This window comes from Leptonychotes weddellii, chromosome X, assembly GCF_054177405.1.
Source record: "Leptonychotes weddellii isolate Sample4059 chromosome X, ASM5417740v2, whole genome shotgun sequence".
Classification (NCBI taxonomy): domain Eukaryota; kingdom Metazoa; phylum Chordata; class Mammalia; order Carnivora; family Phocidae; genus Leptonychotes; species Leptonychotes weddellii.
Window position 1 is genome coordinate 62,753,059 of NC_138385.1, and position 7,955 is coordinate 62,761,013.

The 7,955-nt window shown below is 37.1% G+C and overlaps 1 pseudogene; it reads left to right on the top strand.

Moving 5' to 3' along the window:
* The first annotated feature begins 4,441 nt into the window (after window positions 1-4,441).
* Window positions 4,442-5,083, top strand: LOC102728130 (transcription factor BTF3 pseudogene; annotated as a pseudogene).
* Window positions 5,084-7,955: the final 2,872 nt, after the last annotated feature.

Below are 7,955 nucleotides of genomic sequence, written 5' to 3' on the forward strand. Positions count from 1 at the left end.
TGGGATGCAGCAAAGGCACTCCTAAGAGTGGAGCACATTGCAATACAAGCCTCTATCAAAAAATTAGAAAGATCTCAATTACACAAGCTAATTTTACACCTAAAGAACTGGAGAAAGAACATCAAATAAAGCTTAAACCAAGGAGAAGGCAAATAATCAAGAGCAGAGCAGAAATCAATGAAATAGAAACCAAAAGAACAGTAGAACATATCAATGAAAGTAGAAGCTGGCTCTTAGCAAGAATTAATAAGAGCAATAAACCCCCAGCCAGACTTATCAAAAAGAAAATAGAAAGGACCGAAATTAATAAAATAATGAGTGAAAGAGGAAAGATCATGAACACCAAGGAAATACAATTTTAAGAACATATTGTGAGCAACTATATACCAACAAAATGGGCAATCTGGAAGAAATGGATGCAGTCCTGGAAATCTATAAAATACCAAAACTGAAACAGGAAGGAAGAGAAAACGTGAACAGACCCATAACAAGCAAGAAAATTGAAGCAGTAATCAAACATCTCCCAGAAACAAGAGTCCAGGGCCAGATGACTTCCCAGGGGAATTCTACCAAACATTTAAAGAAGTACTAGTACCTATTCTTCTGATGCTGTTTCAAAAAATGGAAAGGGAAGAAAAACTTCCAAACTCATTCTATGAGGCCAGCATTACCTTAACTCCAAAACCAAAAAAAGACCCCACCAAAAAGAATTCCAGACCAATATCCCTCATGAACATGGATGCCAAAATTCTCACTAAGATGCTAGCCAAGAGGACCCAACTGTACGTTAAAAGAATATTCACCACAACCAAGTGAGATTTATTCCTGGGCTGCAAGGGTGGTTCAGCATTTGCAAATCAATCAATGTTACACATGTCATTAATAAAAGAAAGGACAAGAACCATATGATCCCAACTGATAGAGAAAACACATTTGACAAAAACATCATCCTTTCTTGATTAAAATTCTCCACAGTGTAGGGATAGATGTAACATAGGAATATCATAAAAGCCATCTATGAAAAGCCCATAGCGAATATCATTCTCAATGGGGAAAAACTGAGAGCTTTTCCCCTAAGGTCAGGAACATGACAGGGATGCCCAATCTCCCCACTGTTGCGTAACATAGTACTAGAAGTCCTAGCCTCAGCATTCAGACAACAAAAAGAAATAAAAGGCATTCAAATAGGCAAAGAAATTAATCTCTCATTCTTTGCAGAAGACATATTTTACGTGGAAAATCCAAATACTCCACCCCAAAATTGCTAGAACTCATAAAGCAATTCAGCAATGTGGCATGATATACAATGCACAGAAATCAGTTGCATTTCTATACACTAACATTGAAAGAAAGAGAAATTAAGGAAGAAATCCCAGTTATAACTGGACCAAAAAACATAAGATACCTAAAAATAAACCAAACCAAAAAGGTCTGTACTCCAAAAACTACAGAACACTTATGAATGAAATTGAGGAAGAAACAAAGAGATGGAAAAGCATTCCATGATCATGGATTGGAAGAATAAATATTGTAAAAATGTCTATGCTACCCAGAGCAATCTACACATTCATTGCAATCCCTATCAAAATACCATCAACATTTGTCACAGAGCTGGAAGAAATATTCCTAAAATTTGTATGGAACCAGAAATGACCCCAAATAGCCAGAGAAATGTTGAAAAAGAAAACCAAAGCAGGTGGCATCACAATGCGTGACTTTAAGTTATTTTAGAAAACTGTAATCATCAAGACAGTATTGTACTGGCACAAAAACAGACACAGAGATCAATGGAACAGAATAGAGAACTCAGAAATGGACCTTCAGCTCTATCCTCAACTAATCTTTGACAAAGCAAGAAAGAATATCCAACGGGAAAAAGACAGTTTCTTCAACAAATGGTGCTGGGATAATTGGACAGTGACATGCAGAATGAAAATAGACCATTTTCTTCCACCATACACAAAGATAAACTCAAAATGGATGAAAGACCTAAATGTGAGACAGGATCCATTAAAATCCTAGAGGAAAACACAGGCAGCAACCTCTTTGACCTCGGCCACAGCAACTTCTTGCTAGACACGTCTCCAAAGGAAGGGAAACAAAAGCAAAAATGAACTATTGGACTTCAAGATGTAAAGCACAGCACAGGAAACACTCAACAAAACTAAAAGGCAACCTACGTAATAGGAGAAGATATTTGCAAATGACATATCAGATAAAGGTCTAATATCCAAAATCTATAAAGAACATATCAAACTCAACACTCAAAAAACAACGAATCCAGTCAAAAAATGGGCAGAAGACATGAACAATAATTTTTCTAAAGAACACATACAAATGGCCAACAGGTATATGAAAAAATGACATCACTTGTCATCAGGGAAATACAAATCAAAACTCCAATAAGACACCACCTCTCACCAGTCAGAATGGCTAAAATTAACAAGACAGGGAACATCAAATGGTGAGGATGTGGAGAAAGAGGAACACTTTTACACTGTGGGTATACAGGCTGGTACAACCACTCTGGAAAACAGTATGGAGGTTCCTCAAGAAGCAAATGCACTACTAGGTATGTACCACAAAGACACAAATGTTGTGATCTGAAGGGGCACCTGCACCCCAATGTTCATAGCAGCAATATACACAATAACCAAACTATGTAAACAGCTGAGATGTCCATCGGCAGATGAATGGATAAAGATTATATATATATAAATGGAATGTTACTCAGGCATCCAAAAGGATGAATACTTACAATTTACATTGATGTGGATGGAACTGGAGGGTATTATGCTGAGCGAAATAAGTCAATCAGAGAAATACAATTATCATATGGTTTCACTCATATGTGGAATATAAGAAACACCACAGAGGATCATAGGTGAAGGGAGGGAAAACTGAATGGGAAATCATCAGAGAGGGAGAAAAACCATGACAGACTCCTAACTATAGGCAACAAACTGAGGGTTGCTGGAGGGAAGGTAAGTGTGGGATTGGGTAATTGGGTGATTGGCATTAAGAAGGGTACATGAGGTGATGAGCACTGGATGTTATATGCAACTGATGAGTTACTGAATCTAATGATATAGTATATGTTGGTTAATTCAGTCTAAATTAAAAAAAAAGATAGCAAAAGAGTTAAATGAAATGGAGTTAAGCAATATGTCTGAAGAAAAATTCAAAGTAATAGTCATAAGTATACTCACTGGACTTGAAAAAAGATAAAAGGATCTCAGTGAGACCTTCAAGAAAAAGATAGAAAATATAAGACAGAGCCAGTCAGAGATGAAAGACATAATTACTGAAATAAAAAATATACTAGAGGGAATCAATAGCAGATTAGAAGAAGTGTGAGAGTGGATCAGCTACCTAGGATACAGGATAACGGAAAGCAACCAAGATGAATGGCAAAAGGAAAAAAAAAGAATAATAAAGAATGAGAATAAGTTAAGGAACCTCAGTAACATCATGAAGCATAATAACATTAACATTATAAGGATCCCAGAAAAAGAAGAAAGAGAGAAAGGGGCAGGAAATTTATTTGAAGAAATGATAGCTGAAAATTTCCCTTATCTAAGGAAGGATACAGACACACTGTTGCAAGAAGCACAGAGAGCCCCAACAAAATGAACCCAAAGAGGTCTACATCAAGCAGAGAAAGACAATTATCACATGGTGTCACTCATATGTGGACCATAAGGAATAATGCAGAGGACCACAGGGGAGGGAAAACTGAATGAGACAAAATCAGAGAGGGAGACAAGCCATGAGAAAGAGACTCTGGACTCCAGGAAACAAACTGAGGGTTACAGAAGGGAGGGGGTTGGGGGACGGGGTAACTGGGTGATGGGTATTAAGGAGGGCATGTGTGGTGATAAGCATTGGGTATTATACACAACTAATGAATCATTGAACACTACATCAAAAACTAATGAGGTACTATATGTTGGCTAACAACATAAAAATAAATAAATAAATAAAAAGCTGGAAAAAAAGACACATAATAAAATGACAAAAAGTAGTGATAAAGAGATAATTTTAAAAGCAACAAGATGAAAGAAAACTGTCACATACAAGAGATACCCCACAAGGTTGTTAGCTAATTTTTTTTAGGAGAGCTTTTGCTGACCAGGAGTGGAATGATATAATCAACATACTGAAAGAGAACAAAGCTTGCAACCAAGGATACTCTACCTACAAAGGTTATCATTCAGAATAAAAGGAGAGATACAAATTCTCCTATACAACTGCCACCTTGTGTCCCCGCATGTGTGCACCTAATCTCCGCTGGTCCGCCTGAGACCCCCTGAGCGCCAACCCTATCCCCCGTGCAGTCCCATTTCCGCTCCAACAAGATGAAAGAAACTATCACGAACCAGGAGAAACTCGCCAAACTCCAAGCACAAGTGTGCATTGGTGGGAAAGGAACTGCTCACCGATGGTTCATAGAACGGCTACAGCAGAAGATAAAAAACTTCAGTTCTCCTTAAAGAAGTTAGGAGTAAGAAATATCTCTGGTATTGAAGAAGTGAATATGGTCACAAACCAAGGAGCAAGTGATCCACTTTAACAACCCCAAAGTTCAGGCATCGCTGGCAGTGAACACTTTTACCATTACAGGCCATGCTGAGACAAAGCAGCTGACAGAAATGCTACCCAGTATCTTAAACCAACTAGGTGCAGACAGTCTGACTAGTTTAAGAAGACTGGCTGAAGCTCTCCCCAAACAATCTGTGGATGGAAAAGCACCACTTGCTCCTGGAGAGGATGATGATGATGAAGTTCCAGATCTTGTGGAGAATTTTGATGAAGCTTCCAAGAATGAACCGAACTGAATTGAGTCAACTTCTGAAGAAAAAACTTGAAGAAGTTACTGGGAGCTGCTATTTTATATTATGATTGCTTTTTAAAATTTTGTTCACGGATCTGATAAAATCTAGATCTCTAATATTTTTAAGCCCAAGCCCCTTGGACACTGCAGCTCTTTTCAGTTTTTGATTATACACAAGTCATTCTTTGCAGCTAATTAAGCTGAAGAAGCCTGGGAATAAAGTTTGAAACAAGGTTAATAAAGTTCTTTGCCTAGGAAAAAAAAATTCTCCCATACAAACAGAAGTTAATCACCACTAAACCAGCCTTACAATAAATGTTACAGGGAATTCTTTGAGTTCAAAGAAAATACCATAATTAGGAGAAAGAAAATTATGAAAGGAAGATATTTGACAGGTTAATGCAAACATATAATAAAAGTAGTAAATAAATCAGTTATAAAAGCAGTATGTAGGTTAAAGCACAAAAACTGTAAAATAAATTAGAACTATAAATATTTGGGGTGCCTGGGTGGCTCAGTCAGTTAAGCATCAGCCTTTGGCTCCAGTCATGATCCCAGGGTCCTGAGATCGAGTCCCACATTGAGCTCCCCCACTCAGCAGAGAGCCTGTTTCTCCCTCTCCCTCCACTGCTCCCCCTGCTTATGCTCACTCTCTCTCTCTGTCAAATAAATAAAATCTCTTAAAAAAAGAACTATAAATATCAGTCGAGGAATTCACAAAGGAAAATGTAAAGTATGACACAATATGCATAAAACATGGGGGAAGGAGTAAAAAGTTAGTGCTTTTAGAATGAGTTGAAACCCATCAACTTAATATAGACTGCTGTATGCATAAGCAATTATATATGATCATAATGGTAAACACAAATCAAAAACACATGCTATACAAAAAATAAAGAGAAAAGAATCCAAGCATGGCACTAATGAAAGCCATCAAACACAAGGGAAAAGTGCAACAAAAGAAAAAGGAACAGAAAAGAACTACAAAAAATACCAGAAATCAACAAAATGACAATGAGAATATACTTATCAGTAATTACTTTAAATGTAAATGAAGTAAATGCTCCAATCAAAAGATAGATAAAAATAAGAACCCTGTGTATGCAGCCTACAAGAGACTCACTTTAGACCTAAAGACAAACACAGATGGAAAGTGAAGGGAGGGCGCCTGGGTGGCTCAGTTGGTTAAGCGACTGCCTTCGGCTCAGGTCATGATCCTGGAGTCCCGGGATCGAGTCCCACATTGGGCTCCCTGCTCGACAGGGAGTCTGCTTCTCCCTCTGACCCTCCCCCCTCTCGTGTGCTCTCTCTCTCATTCTCTCTCTCAAATAAATAAATAAAATCTTTTAAAAAAAAAAAAGAAAGAAAGTGAAGGGAAAGAAAAACTTTTACCATGCAAATGACAGTGAAAAGAAAAGAGGGGTAACAATACTTACATTGGACAAAATATACTTTAACACAAAGACTATAACAAGAGACACAAAAGACACTATATAATGATAAAGGGAACAATACAATAAGAGGATATAACAATTATAAATATGCACTGAACATGGGAGCACCTGGATACATAAAGGAACTATTTGCAGATATGTAGGAAGAAATTGACAGAAACACAATCAGTACAGGACTTTAACATCCCACTTATATCAATGGATAGATCATCCAGACAGAAAATCAACAAGGAAAAAGTAGTTTTGAATGACACATTGGATAGATAAACCTAACAGAAAAATTCAGAACATTCTATCCCCAAACAACCGAATACACATTCCTTTCAAGTGTGCATGGCATATTCTGCATAATAGATTACATGTTAGAACACAAAGCAAGTCTCAATAAATTAAAAAAGATTGAAATCTTATCATGTATCTTTTCCAATCACAATATGAAACTAAAAATTAATCACAAGACAAAATCTGGAAAGACACAAATACATGGGAGTATAAATAACATGCTGCTAAACAATGAAGGAGTCAACCAAGAAACAAAGAGGAAATTTAAAAAAAAATACATAAAGACAAATGAAAATGAAAACACAATGATCCAAAATGTTTGGGATGAAGAAAAAGCTATCCTAAGAGGGAAGATTATAGCAATACAGGCCTACCTCAAGAAGCAAGAAAAGTCTTCAATAAACAACCTAACCTTCCACCTAAAGGGGCTAGAAAAAGAACAAACGAAACACAAAGCCAGTAGAAGGAAAGAAATAAAGGTAAGAGCAGAAATAAATGAAATAGAGACAAAGAAAAAGAACAGAAGAATGAAACCAGGAGCTGGTTCTTTAAAAAGATAAACAAAATGGATAAATTTTTAGCCAGACTCATCAAGAAAAAAAGATAAATGACTCAAATAAAATGAGAAACAAAGGAGAGGAATTAACAACCAATGCCACAGAAATGCAAAGGGTTATAAGAGAACAGTGTGAAAAACTATCTGCCAACAAATTGGACAATCTAGAAGAAATGGATAAATTCCTAGAAACATACACACTACCAAAATTTAATCAGGAAGAAATAGAAATTTTGAACACACTGATAACTGGCAAAGAAATTGAGTCAGTAATAAAAAAATCCCAACAAACAAAAATCCAGGGCTAGATGGCTTCACAGGCAAATTCTACCAAAGATTTAAAGAAGAGTTAATACCTATGCTTCTAAAACTATTCCAAAAATTAGAAAAGGAAGGAACTTACAAATTCATTCTCTGAGGCCAGGATTACCCTAATACCAAAACCAGATAAAGACACTACTATAAAAGAGAACTACAGACCAATATCCCTGATGAAATTAGATGCAAAAATCCTCAACAAAGGGCGCCTGGGTGGCTCAGTCGTTAAGCGTCTGCCTTCGGCTCAGGTCATGGTCCCGGGGTCCTGGGATCGAGTCCCGCATCAGGCTCCTTGCTCAGCGGAGGGCCTGCTTCTCCCTCTCCCACTCCCCCTGCTTGTGTCCCCTCTCTCGCTGTGTCTCTCTCTGTCGAATAAATGAATAGAATCTTTAAAAAAAAAAATCCTCAACAAAATACTAGCAAAGAGAATCCAACAATACATTAAAAACCATTTATGACAATCAAGTGGGATTTATTCCTGTGTTGCAAGGGTGGTCCCATATTCACAAAT